Source organism: Berghia stephanieae, chromosome 6, assembly GCF_034508935.2.
Source record: "Berghia stephanieae isolate SIO BIC M18660-M18661 chromosome 6, UCSD_Bste_1.3, whole genome shotgun sequence".
Classification (NCBI taxonomy): Eukaryota; Metazoa; Mollusca; class Gastropoda; order Nudibranchia; family Aeolidiidae; genus Berghia; species Berghia stephanieae.
In genome coordinates this window covers 24,486,594-24,503,706 of record NC_088365.1, presented here as the reverse complement: position 1 = coordinate 24,503,706, position 17,113 = coordinate 24,486,594, and positions in this window count along the sequence as shown.

Below are 17,113 nucleotides of genomic sequence, written 5' to 3'. Positions count from 1 at the left end.
GAACTTTCATTGTGTTAAATCATATAAGCTCCGCCTCCTCTTTCTATTCCGGAGTGACGAGATTAGACGAGAGGACGCGAGAAAAAATTGAACACGTGATCGGTAAGTCGATCGGTCGGTCTGCTTCGGCGTTGAACTATAACTCCGTAATAGCCTATGAGAAAGACGAAAGGCTAAGTTGGTAGAGCACTGGCTTATCAAGCAAAGGGACCAAGATCGATCCTGGATCCAGTCGATATTTTTTTTTCTGACACCCCCCCCCCCCTGTCAACCCAGCAGTGAACTGGTAGCGGAGGCTGTTAGATTTGGCGGAAAGTACTTTGCGATTGACTAGCGTCCTATCCAAGGATAGCAAGCAATTGCTGTTGTCCGTTTCACGCTATAGAAACCAGGATAAACTCCGGTTCAATGGCCCCAATGGCTCTGAAGGATTACTGTAATCCATTAATGGACTTTGAGACTTTGAGTGATTACAACAAAACAAAACAAAAAGCAAAACAAAAATAATAATTTGGCTAATGTTTTGTAATTAGTATAATGGGGTAGAACAGTGGTGGTGGCGTCAACTCTTTCTCTCTTTCGGTTCCAAACGCATTGGAAGTCTGTATGTAACCAGTCCTTCTGAGTACTAATAATGAATAGGTTACATGGTGAATAGTGAATGATAATAGTTTTTTCTATTAGGGTTAGCTCGAGATCGGAGGATATTTCTTTTTCTATTAAGGTTAGTCATAAGTCTTAGTAAAGGTGCTAGGATGTTTGTTTTAACATAAGTTAAGTAAAGGGGAGACATTCCGAAAGCTCTTACATCCCCAGTATTCTTTAAATTTGTATTTTCACCGTTTATATTTTGTCAGGTATTTATCTATTCAATTTGTCATTATATAGAAGTATTTTAAAAACTCTAGAACAAACCTTGATAGATTTGTGAAAGTTTAAAATTTCCTACTTTGACCATTGTTTTGATTTTCGGCCGCCATTTTGATTTGTTAAGTATTTAAAGGTAGTGCAAAGCAGTCCGAGAGTTATTTTTTTCTATTAGGGTTAGCTCGAGAGGTTAGTCATAAGTCTTATTAAAGGTGCTAGGGTGTTTGTTTTTCCATAAGTTAAATAAAGGGGGGACATTCCGAAAGCTCCTACATCCCCAGTATTCTTTAAATTTGTATTTTCACCTTTGATCTTTTGTCAGGCGTTTATTTATTAAATTTGTCATCATTTTTTCTATTAGGGTTAGCTCGAGATCGGATGATTTTTTTTTTCCTATTAGGGTTAGTCATAAGTCTTATTAAAGTGCTAGGGTGTTTGTTTTTCCTATTAGGGTTAATTAAAGGTACTAGGTTTAATTTTTCTCGGGGTTAGTTGAGGGAATATATACACAGAAAAATCAACCGAAGATATACCAAATTACACAGACAACGTTGTTTACCAATCTGCCCTCATTAAATGATGGTGAGTACAGTATCGAATGAAAATAGTTCTTTCCCCGCGAGATTGCGGGCTTTTTACTAGTATATATATATATAGTAATATAGTAATAGTTTGGCGATATTATTACAATTTTTTTCGATATATATATATATATATATATATATATATATATATATATATATATATATATATATCGAAAAAAATTGTAATAATATCGCCAAACAGGCGTCATGACTGGTTCTACATGTTATGTGTTGCTGCTGGTCATTGACCCTTTATAAAGTACTTTGAGCACGTTTAGTGGATATTTCTCTCTCTCTCTCTCTCTCTCTCTCTCTCTCTCTCTCTCTCTCTATATATATATATATATATATATATATATATATATATATATATATATATATATATATTATTACAATTTTTTTTTTTCGACAGAGACAACGTTGTTGACGACCAGGTACTCATTTGACACCTGAGTACGGCGAGAGTGTGAGTAAAGTGCCATTTACAAGGAATCGACTATGCGCCGAGCGAGGCTCGAACTCAGGACCTTCCGATTCGAAAGCGAGTGTCATACCACTAGACCACATAGCCGGAAGTTCAGTTGCACAATGTATATATCCAGCCCTCGGGAAGACTGGTTCCTCTAGCAGTATATTGACATAGCACTTTTGTTCCCTGTATTGAGGTGAATGCGTTCACAAATTAAATAGTGACCAAATAATAATAGGGAACAAAAGGCTCTTTTCTCACATTCTCTCACCGTACTCAGGTTTAAAATGAGTACCTGGTCGTTAAAAGCATTGTTTCTGTCCGAAAAAAATTGTAACATCGCCTAACAGGCGTCATGCCCCGTCCTAAATGTGAAAATGTTGTTGTTGGCCAGCTACCCCTTGTAAAGCGCTTTGAGCACATTTAGTGGATATTGCTCTTTATAAAAGCTCTTTTTTAAACCAGAAGATCAGTTGCACAATGTATATGGCCAGCCCTCCTTAGAATCTGCCTATACATCCCGCTACTGAAATAGTTATGCCACCTTATGATTCAATTTGTAACCTTTTCATTATTAGTCGTCCGAAGGACTGGTTACATACACACTTCCAATGATTTTGGAACCGGAAGAGTAGAAGACGTGACGTCACGACTATTCTTATTTATCACAATTCAATTCAATTCAAAACGTTTATCTTAGGCAACTGCCAATGTAACTCATACAAGAATATATTCTCATCAACAAATCAAATAAGTAAAATCAATAATAAAGCAAGGCAAACAATGATAATAATAATATAATAATATAATAATAAATAATAATAATAATAATAATAATAATAATAATAATAATAATAATAATATAAAATCATAATAATAATAATATATTATAATATATAATAATTAAATTTAATGGGTAAATAATGATTAAAATCATTAAAGATTAATAATAGTTTATTATTTAATAGATTGAATTATAATTAAATAATTTTTTAAAGTCTTGTAAAACTCATAATATTCACTTTATGGATAACATAAATTCGATATGAGACAATGATTTTACACTGTACAATGAGTTTGTTTCTATACAATAGTAATATATGCCGCTGCAACTACTACCACTACTGCTACTACCATACAACAACTCACTACTACTAACCACCACCACTACTACTACTACTACACCACTACAACCATCACTACTACTTACTCTACTACTCTACTCTACTACATCACTATCTCATCACCTACTACTACTACTACTACACTACACACTACTACTACTACTACTACTACTAACTACTACTACTACTACTACTACTACTACTACTACTACTACTACTACTACTCTACTACTACTACTAGTACTACTACTACTACATACTACTACTACTACTACTACTACTACTACTACTACTACTACTACTACTACTAACTTACTATACTACTACTACTACACTACCTACCCCCCCCCCTGTTACACTACCACACTGACTACTACTACTATATTACTACTATTACTACTACTACTACTACTACTACTACTACTACTACTACCACTACTACTACTACTACTACTACTACTACTAACTACTACTACTACTACTACTACTACTTCCATTGCCGTTGCTACTACTACTACCACTACCACTACTACCACCACTACTACTAGCACCACCACTATTACCACTAATAATAATGCTAATAATTACAACAATAACAATAATAATAACAGTAACAATAATATCATTAACGCTATCACCACCGTTACCGTCACTCCCATCATCACCATCACTACCACCCTCGTTATCATTATCATAATAAATATAGCAACAATAACAATGAACAGTGAGAGTGAAAATCAACATCAACAGACAATACTAATGATGGCAACAACGGTTGTGACTATGATCTTCATTGATTACCAATCATTATCTAATGTCACAAGATACTCATACTTTACAAGTAGATAGCGAAAAATAAGAATTGTACATACATTAATTTAATATACTAGTAAAAAGCCCGCAATTTAGCGGGGAAGGAACTATTTTCATTCGATATTATACCCACCATCATTTAATGAGGGCAGATTGGTAAACAACGTTGTCTGTGTAACTTGGTACATCCTCTGTTGATTTTTCTGTGTGGCCCAACATGAAGTGTAAGCCTCTGACCCGTGACACAGCAACATATAGTTGTCCGTGTGTGAAAACAGGTTGTGGTAAGAAAATCAACTGCGAAAATAAACCCGAAGTAGCAGACGTGAGCAGAGTTGAAAGACGATCATGGGATCGAGAACTTACGTATTTCAGTACAGTACTTTGGTGATCATGTTTGGTGGCGTTTGGCACCGTTTTATGCACCTCCACTGGAGGTGTACAAAAACGAACCATTTTTATGCACCTCCGTTGCTGGTTGATTAATGAAAATGTTGCTGCTTGAAGCTCGAAGGAAAAAATAACGATAAGTGTTGAATTGTAAGCCTCAATTTAATAGACGAAGACATACTGTGGACGTTTCTGATTTCCCCTTTATCAACAAAATACGACGAATAAGACACTAAAAACGAATGTGAGATGTGTAGTGTGAATGGCGCAGATAAGGTAAATAGACGTAAACAATGATGGGACAGGAAGATTTTGAAAAACAACAACAACAAACCAAAAATAAAAATCAAAAACAAAAAAAAAAAACAAAAAAGAAGAAGAAGAAAAAAAAAGAAAGAAAAAAACCCCCAATAAAATGACAAAGACGCGGTACACTAATACACTGATTATAATGGTAAAATATTATAAAATGATAACAATCGACGTTTACATATAAATGCACGTCGATAACACATTGAATGGTACCGATGTTGTTTTAAAAGAAAATAATAATAGATTAATTTAAGGTTATAAATATATGTCCAGTAACTATAATAACGAAAATGATGTCTTTCTCAATAAAGTAAACTTTTTTTTAAATGTCCACAATGGGATTGAACCCAGTACTGTCAAGGTCTGACAGCTTATCCACTGCGCTACGGAGCCACCTGACTATTCATAACATTTAATAAGGTCTTTTTAAAACCTTAATCTACCTTCAATGCAACGTCTATTTTCTTGTTTTAAATTTCGATTTTTTAGATAATTATATTTATTTTTTTAATTTATTACCAAAGAAGTTAAACCTGGGTATTATCCACCTGAAACCATCACATTGAAAGCATCAAAGGGGCAATAATAATACGTGATGTCATAAATAGATGAAAACTGTTGAAAACTTAGTGTAGATCTGAAATCCTTAACGTAATTAAGTGAATACATTATTTCGAATGCCACAATTTGCGTAAAAACGCCAAACTGACAACTTTTTAGAGTGTGGAAATTGGTTATTTTTGAGTGTTATTGTCGTCGGTACATATTTCATGATATCGGTTTGACTCAACGAACTTTCAAACTGACTTTAAATTATAAAAGGAAATCAAATTATCTGTTTATCTATCTGTACAAAACACATTTCTAATTTTCCAATCTTTCAGTAGAGTTGTGCGCCGAATAAATTTTTTTTATTGACTCAAATGGCACAATGTTCTCCACAATGCTAGACTATATTTTTTTAAGAAAGGGTTTTCAATTCCATTGTTCTATCTTCCAACAACAGTCTACATGTTTTTATATTTCACTTTCTAAACTGCATTACACAGTTCCTCCCCGACTCCCCTCTTTTCACTCAATTAATTGCGCACCTTTTAGAAATATCTAGCATTCTATTTTAATTCGTGCTTCCTTACAATGGAGCATACTAATTTCCTGCCAACCAATGTTTTGTTTATTCATCTTAACTACGCCACTACCACATTATCTCATTCATCTGTGGTGTTTCATTCATCCGCTTTGTTGATAAAGGGGAAACCCGAAACGTTCATTTGATCTGTTTTTGTAATTAAATTGAAGCTTACATTCAATTTCACATTATTATTTATTTCTTCGAGCTTCGAGCAGCAACATTTACATTAAGTGAATACATTATACTGGGGATGTAGGAGCTTTCAGAATGTCTCCCATTTACTTAACTTATGGAAAAACAAACATCCTAGCACCTTTACTAAGACTTATGACTAACCCTAATAGAAAAAAAAATCCTCCGATCTCGAGATAACCTTAATAGAAAAAATGATGACAAATTGAATGAATAAACGCCTGACAAAAGATCAACGGTGAAAATACAAATTTAAAGAATATTGGGGATGTAGGAGCTTTCGGAATGTCCCCCCTTTACTTAACTTATGGAAAAAACAAACACCATAGCACCTTTACTAAGACTTATGACTAACCCTAATAGAAAAAAAATCCTCCGATCTCGAGTTAACCCTAATAGTAAAAAAGACCCCCGGATTGCTTTGCACTACCTTTCAATACTTCACAAATCAAAAAGGCGGCTGAAAATCAAAACAATGGTCAAAAACCATCTGTCAACTCTTGATTGTTCTTCCTGTCGTAAAAACGCCAAACTGATAACTTTTTACAGTGACGTAATTGGTTGATTTTGAGAGTGTTAGTGTCGTCGGTACGTATTTTATTATATCTGTGTGACTCAACGAACTTTCAGACTTTAAATTATAAAAGGAATTCAAGTTATCTGTTTATCTATCTGTAAAAAAATAAATTTCTAATTTTCAAATCTTTCAGTAGAGTTGTGCGCCGTATAATTTTTCTTATTGACTCAAATATTGCTCTACTTTGTTTTGATACCATAAATTCACGAAGCCCTGCCTATATCCAAGACTTGATTGTCCCCTACAACCCCACTCGAAATCTCAGGTCCTCAAAATGGTATCACCTTCAAATTCCAAAAACTCATCTTAAACGTTTTGGCGATAGATCATTCAGTAAAGTAGGCCCTATCACTTGGAATTCACTCCCACTGTCAGTCAGACTTGAAAGCAGCGTTGATAAATTCAAAAATAAACTAAAAACCTATCTCTTTGGGAAGATTTTAAATTAGATTATGCCAAGAATTATTGCAAAGCGCATACGTTCGTGCGTTTGTGTGCGTGTGTGCACTCGTATATAATAATAATAATAATAATAATAATAATAATAATAATAATAATAATAATAATAATAATAATAATAATAATAATAATAATAATAGATCTTTATTGTCCATAAATATGGCAATTTGTCATTTAGTTACACTTGTTATAATGTTAAACGATAACTGTAAGATTGAACAGATATTTCACTCCTACTTATTTTCTCTCTCTCTCTCTCTCTCTCTCTCTCTCTCTCTCTCTCTCTCTCTCTCTCTCTCTCTCTCTCTGTCTCTCTCTCTCTCTCTTTCTTTCACACGTGCGATATACACAACATAAACATATTCATTTCGTTTTCAATTTGTTACGATTTGTGGCAATTCGACACCAAAAATTATCATCATTATCAATTAGTCAGTTAATCTTACATTAAATAAATTAATCAGTTAATCAGTCAACGAATCAATCCTTGGTTTTTCTGTACCATATGAAATATTCAAAATTTTTATTGCTGATGGAACGAACGTTGATTTATACTTGTTAGTTCTACATTTAATCTGACAAAACCTTCTCCCAGATGGTAAAAGACTAAATTCATGGTATAAAATATGTTTTTTATTGTTGGTAATTGAGAATGCTTTCCTTTCTATTGCTTTTCCATGAATTCTTTATACTCCATCAAGAGGATGGTTTATTATTTTTGATGCCTCTTTGATAGATTTTGAAATTTTTGATTTATCTTTAAGTCGGCATCCTCCAAACCATATGGTGCAGCCAAACGCAATTACACTTTTAATCAATGAGTCATAAACTCTTAACATAGTTTTCTTCCTTACTTGAAATGTTCTCAATTTCCTTAGGATGTATAATCTTTGGGCAACTTTCTTAGATATTATATTAATATGTTGAGAGAAATTGAGGGAACTATCAATGGTTATTCCTAAATATTTAAAATAGTCAACTATCTCAACATCATCTTTACCGATCGCCACACACTTTAAGTCGTTTTTATTTTTTACACCAAACACCTGTTCTTTCGTTTTTTCAACATTTAATTCAAGCTGATTTTGTTTACACCAATCGGTGAATATATATATTTGTTTGAAATAATTCTTTTCGGTAACTTTATCTTTTAATAAGCCAAGAATAGCAGTATCATCTGCATATTTCACTATAAAACAATTTTCAAAGGATGGTCTGCAGTCGTTGGTGTATAAGATGTACAGGATTGGGGAACTCACACAGCCTTGGGGACATCCGTTCGACAACGTTCTTTTGTTGGAGATATGTTCACCCAATTTTACACATTGCGGTCTATGGGTCTGAAACTCTTTATACCATTTAATAAGGTAGTTTGGAATATCCATGCTGCACAACTTTTGAAGCAAAATATCTGTGTTCATGTCATTAAAAGCTGACGAAAAGTCGACAAACAGGATTCTGGCGTAATTCGAGGGCGTTTGGTCAAGGTGTTTCGAGATCAAATTTGTGGCGGTTAATAGTGCGTCTTCAACACTGAGATGTTGCTGGTATGCAAATTGGTACGGATCTAGCAATTTCAGGTCATAACATTTTTGTAGGAGCTCAGAATTTAAAATTTTTTCTAAACATTTCATTACGAGCGATGTAAGCGCCACTGGACGGAAGTCATTCAATACGGTCGGACAACGCTTTTTTGAACTGGAACGACAATCGATGTTTTCCAAAGTACTGGCACTGATTGTTCATCGATTGACCTTTGAAAAAGTTTTGTATAAGGTATAGCCAGTTGTTGGTGACAGTTTTTCAAAATAGTTCCGGTAATGTTGTCTGGTCCTGGTGCTTTATGTTCTTTATATCGCCGGAAGAGGGAGCTTACGGTTTCTTCTTCAATATCTGGAGGTGGCTCATTGTCATTTGACAAACCGTTGTGAACAGGTGGGAGCCTGTCAAAACGACAGTAAAAATCATTTAATTTGTTGACATCAGTTTTCGTTTTTCCTTGTGGGAATGTTCGTTTCTTTTGGTCTACTCCTCCCATTTGTTTTATCATCTCCCATGCTTTCCTTGCGCAGCCCGATCTCAGTTGTCGCTCCATTTTATTTTTGTATTCAACCTTCTCTTCTTTTATTGTATTTCTGATCTCCTTTCCCTTTTCAAATTCTAGTTTAATGTCACCACTCATATAGGCAATTTTCTTTTCATTTAGTAAATATTTAAGTCGGTTTGTAACCCATGGCTTATTGTTACTGTTACATTCAGTTAAGTGTGTGTATGTATGTTAAAGCGCTTTGAAGCTTCGGCATAAGCGCTATATAAATGTACATTTATTATTATTCTTAAATAAGCACAATGTTCTCCACAATGCTATATTTTTAAAAGAAAGGATTTCTCAATGCGTGTCAAGCTCAAGACATGCTCGGTTATAATGACTGACAATCACACACGCCCTTCCTACACACATATCCACCCACCCACACAAATACACACACACACACACACACACACACACACACACACACTGATCTACGAAATCACTTGTACAACAAACAGTGAGAGAAAAAAGTTAATTCAAAGGATTCAATCATGGCTAAAAGACGAAATATTCAAATCATATATGTCATAATCTTATACATTGATGCATACCACAATAAATAAGTAAATAATAATAATAATAATAATAATAATAATAATAATAATAATAATAATAATAATAATAATAATAATAATAATAATAATAATAATAATAATAATAATAAATTGATATAAGACCAAATGTATTTGAATTCTCCAGTAATACCAGGTGCCTAACTAACATTTTTTTCATATTCGATCAAAACTTTTCGACAAAAAATCCCAAATCCTCGCAATTCTGTCCCTGTGGAGTTATTTATAAATTGTAAAGACCCACAGTTACCAGACTGGTGTCTCAGTGTTGTGGCTTATTGTTTTGACGAGTTTTGTGATTTGTGAGTTTCGATCACTCGTAGAAGTCATCCAGTCCTGAAAGAAGGAACAACATTGACGTCACTCAGCCGTTTTAAGAAAAAATTCTATCACTCAGACGATAAACATTCAATGTTATACGTGTGTTGCTGCGTTATATCCGACTGGCGGGTGTTGTGAGTATTTTAGCTAAACGCATAGCATCATTATTATGGAAATACGCTTGTCATAGAATGTCACTAAGTTGTTTCCAACACCGTGTGAACACTTATGACTACAATATACATGTAATTGGCTTCTACAGTCATGACGTCACTTCCCTCGTAATGACTCATAGTAACTTAGTAACTGGCTCTCAACTATCGGAACAATGGCGGACGCCCATATTAAATATTTATCCGACGAGCATTAACGTGTATCCAGAGGAGAAAAACATTATAAATATGATCATATTTTGACTTTTATATATTCTGATCGCATGACATATGTAAAGTTCTAGCCAGCATGAAGAATAGAAAGTACCAATTTTCTTTGTTTAGAACCACGCTGCTCTCTGTTGCTGGGCGACGTGAGTCCAGACTATTGATGATTTGCGCTCAGCCAAGAAGCTAACAAAATTCGCCAACAGGAAATAACGTTCCAACACACAAACTGTGTGTTACCTTGAACGTTTATAGATATTATGTGCTTGGCTAAGAAGCTCACAGCATTGCCAACCGGAAGTATAACGGACCAACACACAAAACGATGTGTAACTTTAAACGTTTATAGTCTGGTTAATACAGTTTAGTGAGAACTACTCATAAACGCGGATGGCAAAAAACAATAACAAAGTGACGTCAGCTTCGATCTATCTATAGATAGTTCGAAGATGACGTTAATCAGGTCTTTGTTATTGTTTCTTGCCATCCGCGTTTATGAGTAATGCTCACTGAACTGTATTAACCCGACTATAAATGTTCATGGATACACACAGTTTTGTGTGTTGGACATACTTCCGGATGGCAATGTTATGAGCTTTTAGCCAAGCGCATGGCTGGCTAAAAACAGTAATAAAGACCCGAGTGACGTCACTTCGTTCTTTGTAATTGTTTTTAGTCAGCAATTTCTATGAATAGTTGTCACTTAATTCTATCAATCAGACTATAGAGAGAATGAAGATGACGTCACTCAGGCCTTTGTTATTGTTTTTTGCCATCCGCGTTTATGAGTAATGCTCACTAAACTGTATTGACCAGACTATAAACGTTAAAGGTTACACATAGTTTTGTGTGTTGGTCCGTTATACTTCCGGATGGCAATGTTATGAGCTTCTGAGCCAAGCGCATACTATCTATAGATGCTGTGCCTTTGGCAAAGAAACTCACAACATTGCCATCAAGAAATATAACGGACACACACACACACACAAAAAAACAATGTGTAATCTTAAACGTTTATAGGCAGCAGAAATGTGGTTTCTTAGAAGGATGTTAAGAATCTCATGGACAGAGAAGAAAACTAATGAAGAAGTATTAGAGCAACCTGAAACTAAAATAAAGGTTATTAATTCGTACAATAAGAAAAAGATAAATGCAATTTTTAGGGCACCTAAATCGACATAAATGTATTGAACATCTTGCTCTCACAGGAAAGATAGATGGTAAAAAGAGTAAAGGTAGACCAAGAAAAACATATTTGAATAGTTTGAACAGCTGGGTGACAAAGAAAGAGAAGAGTAATATTAGCGTTCTGAGGTTATCTGATCAGAGAGATGAATGGCGTACTTTGATCACCGATGTCTGGCACAGACTTGGTACTTGAAGAAAAAGAAGAAGTCTGGTTAATATGGTTTGGTGAAAATTGCACATGAATATGGATGGCAAAAAACAATAACAAAGACCTGAGTGACGTCAACTTCGTTCTATACCTATATAAACGTTTAAGGTTACACTTAGTTTTGTGTGCAGAAACGTTATATCCGACTGGCGAATGTTATGAGATTGTGGCTAAACGCACATCATCAATAGGATTCAATAGTCTGATGTCACGTCCGCCCAGCAACCAGCAGCTTAGTTCTAAACAAAGAAAATCAGTACTCTTTATTCTTCATGATGGCTAGAACTTTTTCACATGTCATGTGATCAGAATGTATAAAAGTCAAAACATGATCAGATTTATAATGATTTTCCCCTCTGAATGCATTTATATGCTCGTCGGAGAAGTATTTCATAAGAGCGGTGATAGAGATAATCATCATCATCATCATTGCCTTTTTCACCCTGGGTCAGGGTATAGGCCACAGACAAACAGTTTCCATCCTTCTCTATCCTGAGCCAACTTTTTTTTATCTCATTCCAGGTCTTACCACTTCTCTGTATATCAGCTTCTTTAATTCTTCTCCATGTTCCTCGTGGCCTTCCCCTTGATCTTCTGCCCTGAGGGTTCCAGTCCAATACTTTCTTTGTTATAGTTGAGTCATTCTTTCTAAGCGTGTGTCCAATCCACCTCCATCGTCTTCTACCTATGTCCTCTCCCACTGGTTTCTGCTGTGTTCTTTTCCATACTTCTTCATTTTTTATTCTATCCATCCATTTTATTCTGAGTAGCTTACGCATGCACCTGTTTACGAAAATCTGTACCCTCCTTATACATGCCTGTGATGCGTTCCAAGTTTCACATCCATACAGTAGGACAGACTTCACGTTTGAGTTGAAAAGTCTTAGCTTTAGTTGAAGACCATTGTTCCGATAGTTTAGAACAATACGTCATTACGAGGGAAGTGACGTCACGACTGTTGAACCCTATTATTTAGGCGCGATTGTTTATTTGAGTGAAAAAAAAAACCTCATACAAGAGCACAATTCATCAAAACAACCAGTCACTGAGATACCATGTGTAACGTGTAGAGATGTCTTTGTAATTATTATTTGGTTACCAAACAAGGGAATTAATTCGGTAACAAATGCGCTAATTCAATTGATGCTATTCGTTTAGGTAAAATACTCACAACATCCGCCAGCCAAATTAACCATACCGACACACAAAACTGTGTGTAGCCTTTAATGTTTATAGTCTGAATTATATGATTTAGTGAGAACTTATCAGTAACAGGCTATCAAAAATTAATAAAAATGAGCTGGGTTACGTCAACTTCATTCCTGCTATAGATCAATATCCATATTTTCATACAATACAGTAGAAGTCATCTGCTTAGTGAACTCTTTTATCAGTACTATATGAGCGCTCTTGCAAAAGCCGCCACTGACTATTGCCAGGTATTCATTTACATGTGAGTCGAAAAGGATTGTATGTGAAAAGTGCCTTAACCAAGGACACAACGCCGGGGTCACAGTTTTGCTGTTCCTAAAAATAATAATTTTTTAAGAAAATAAATATATTTAATTTTTCTAATATATATATATATATATATATATATATATATATATATATATATATATATATATATATATATATATATATATATATATATATATATCACGTCACATATTATTATTTTTAACTTGATATCATTACGCGTTACTATTTAGGGAGAAGGTGGAATAAGAGTATTTTTTTAAAAATGTATCCGAGTCAATATCTTGCCAGGCTTAGCAACAGTGAGTTCAGGTCACAGCGGAAACAGGAATTCTTTCAGCAGACTATGAATTTACACAGGCTACAGTGCAGCACGTTGTTATCCGATGCCTCAATCTCCCAAAAATTTTCAGCACGCTTGTAAAGTTGATAATGTAAAAGAACGGGTTGATACACGGTCTGATAAATGCGCAAGAAGTCGATATAATGCTTAGAGGATCTTTGACTGCTTGTTCCTGAGTGTGGATAAGACGAGAGGCCACAAAAATCATAAACACAACTGAAGGCATCATGAGAAGACATGAATACGTTGTTAACACCAAAAGTGTTAATTGAATATTACCCGTAGTTTTACTAGTCTGTGGTTGATTTGAACTATTTTCTCGGATTGTCGAAGGCGTTAACTCAACAGTCTCTTTTGTTCTTTGACGCGCCTGATAATTCTGATTCTTATTATTTTCTTGGGTTGTCGAAGGCGTTACTTCAACCGTTTCTTTAGCTTCGTGACGCGCCTGGTAATTCTGATTCTGATTACTTTCAAGGCTTGCCGAATGTGTTAACTCAACAGTCTCTTTGGTTTTTTTACGCGCCTGGTCATTCTGATTCTCACGATTTTTTTGGCTTGTCAAAGGCGTTAACTCCACATCCTCTTTGGTTTTGTGACGCGTCTGAACAGACTGATTTGAAACATTTTCACGTGATGAAAGCGACAACTCTAAAATTGTTTTTGCTTTGAGGTACGTCTCATGACTCTGATTCTTTCGATTATCTTGACTTGTCGAAGGCGTTATTTCCACATCTGCTATTGTAGTGTGACGCCACTGACTGTTCTGATTTTGACAAATTTCTTGACTTGTCGAAGGCGTTATTTCCACATCTGCCATTGTAGTGAGACGCCACTGACTGTTCTGATTTTGACAAATTTCTTGACTTGTCGAAGGCGTTATTTCCACATCTGCTATTGTAGTGTGACACCACTGACTGCTCTGATTTGGACAAATTTCTTGACTTGTTGAAGGCGACAGCTCAACGTCTTCAAGTGTTTCGTGGTGAGTCTGCTTTTTCCTTGTTTGCGTCTCATCTACTTTTCGTTTGTTCATTTGTGGCAGAGAGGTCGATGCGTTAGGGCTAGCTTCTTTCACTGGTAATGGTATACATCGATATGTTCTTCTTCCCCTTTGTAAAGTATTCGGTACTTGCAAATAGTCGAACACGTGCGTTGTTTGATTTCCCGACTCGTGGGTGACACAAGTATTTTGGAACGATGGCTGAATACGAGTTTTACGAAATCGTTTACCAAAATTACGAATTTTCTCTAAAATTGAATATTCATTCTGGTTGTGTGTATCCTCAGTCTTATCATTATTATCATTGTTGATCATAGTTTTACGTTTTATCCTCATTCTTACTCCGATGTAGATATTTGACATTATAATTCCAAACAATGACAAAATCGTCACTGCGCACAAGACAGCCATACCCCGAGGACGAACTACGAAGATTGGCACACACATGTGTTCCTTTGGCACACTGAACCAGGGTTGCCAGATTATTTTTCAACAAAATGCCAGGGGAAGACTCAAAAAATGCCAAAACACTCAAAAAAATGCCAAAGTCTGTTGACTCCCACCCCCACTAAGAAAACTACTCACTTTTGATAGACAATTTACTATCATATCCTGGTGGCTTGCGTGTTTTATCTTCTTTTTTTTTTCTTTTTTTTTTTTGAATTATACTAAATTTCCTGTTGGGGTAATTTTTTACTTACTGACTACTAAGTGGAGTGCTAAACCACTACACCACGGTTGGATTTAAATGAAAAGAAATACATTAACATGAAAGGTAAATACGTAAAGGAGTGAAATCATTGGATCTGTAAAATCAGACCACCCTAACGAACAGAGTTAAAAGTTAACAGGCGACCATGACGCAAATATACACGAGTTTTGCAGGAGATTCCCAGAAAACTTACGAGGATACTTGTCGAGGGCTGAATTTGAGTGAATATCTGAGGGAGGCAGGGCTAGTTCAGGGTGTGAGTTTTAATAGCAAAGTTTTCCGATGTGAAGAGATTTGTTTTTACGCGTTTAGAAAGGTGTCATTTGAAGTATAATATACAAGAAAAGAAAATGCCAAATGAAAATGCCAAATGCCAAATGATTTTTCTAATGCCAAACGGTTTTCAAAAATGCCAGATTTTTGGAATCTGGCATTTAAAATGCCAAACTGGCAACCCTGCACTGAACCCGACAATCGCCCCACTGATGACACATGTTATTATCCAATCAACGATCAGCGCGATGGATGTGTTTTTCCACGTCACAAGAAACTTGAATTCGTAAGACTTGTAAACTGCAAGAAAATTCAAGAACGATAACTGTAGAATAATCAAGAAGGAGGAGATAATTGATATAATGCAGGCGATAGTAAATATAACACATTTCAATTCATTCCATGGTTGTATTGAGTGGGCAAATCCGTAAATTAATGTACACCCCAAATTTAGACTATCCGAGATTATTAAGTTTATAAGCAACAACTTTCGTCCCTGGTTCACGTTGGATGATCTTACAATCACATAAAACGCAATAATATTTATGAAAATTCCAGCACCACCATATATAGCGTTTCGAACTGTTAATAATGGGTTCGCGATTAGAGATGAATTGCTGTAGTCTTGCAAGAGTATTTCCTCCAGAATGAAAGAAGAATTCCATAAAGAATTATTTGATGAATTTGTCAATGCCATGTTCAAGGGAAATGGGTGAGAATATGCGTTATGATATGTGAAGATGATACAAAAAGGGAGGACATCGTCTAAATCTTCCTTAGGTCAAAAATAGATTTGGAACTATCGATGTACGTCAAAAAAATATTATTACGAATAAATCCATTTGTAAAAGACAACGTGCACACCACATACAAAACCAATGCAAGTCTTCTAGGTATGACGTTCAAAATTCATTATATATAATAAGATTTTTCTCAAGCTTAAATCCTATTGATTAGATATCTAAGCAGAACAAAAAATACAAGAAAAACACATCCCGAAAAACCAGTCTGTCTCGATTGGATGAAACAGTGCCAGGCAAAGCAGAAAGAAAAATACAAGGAAAAAACATCCCAAATTTCTTTTTTTTTTAACAGCCAGTCGAAGCAGTCAATTTTTGTGGGGATATTTTTTTCTTGTATTTTTCTTACAGATTTTCTAGCACTGTTTCATGCACACCTTTTTATCTTTTTAGCCGAGGAAGGCTGAATTTTTGGGGGATGATTTTATCGTGTATTATCTGTTTATATGGGTCCTACTAATTGCCGTCCGGCGTAATTTGAGGAGCTTTCGGAAGGCGGAAGACTTCTGGAAAGGTTCGTACAGGTCTGGGCCTCCGGATGGCTTTATAATGCTTTAGATGACATCCGGACGGCTCTCTTGGGGCTCCGGACGGCTCCGGGCGGCTCCGGACGGCAATTAGTAGGACCGGTTTTCATATATACTGCTGTGTCTGGCACATTGTTCCATACTCAAGTTTTCAGAACCTGGCCTAATAAGACATGCGACATTGTCATTTATTGAGAAACTTCTCACTTACTGACAGATCACAAATTATAAGCGTTCACTGTCCGGCCGTGCTCTCGCTCACGATTTGCGATCAGCGTTCACTGTCCGGCCGTGCT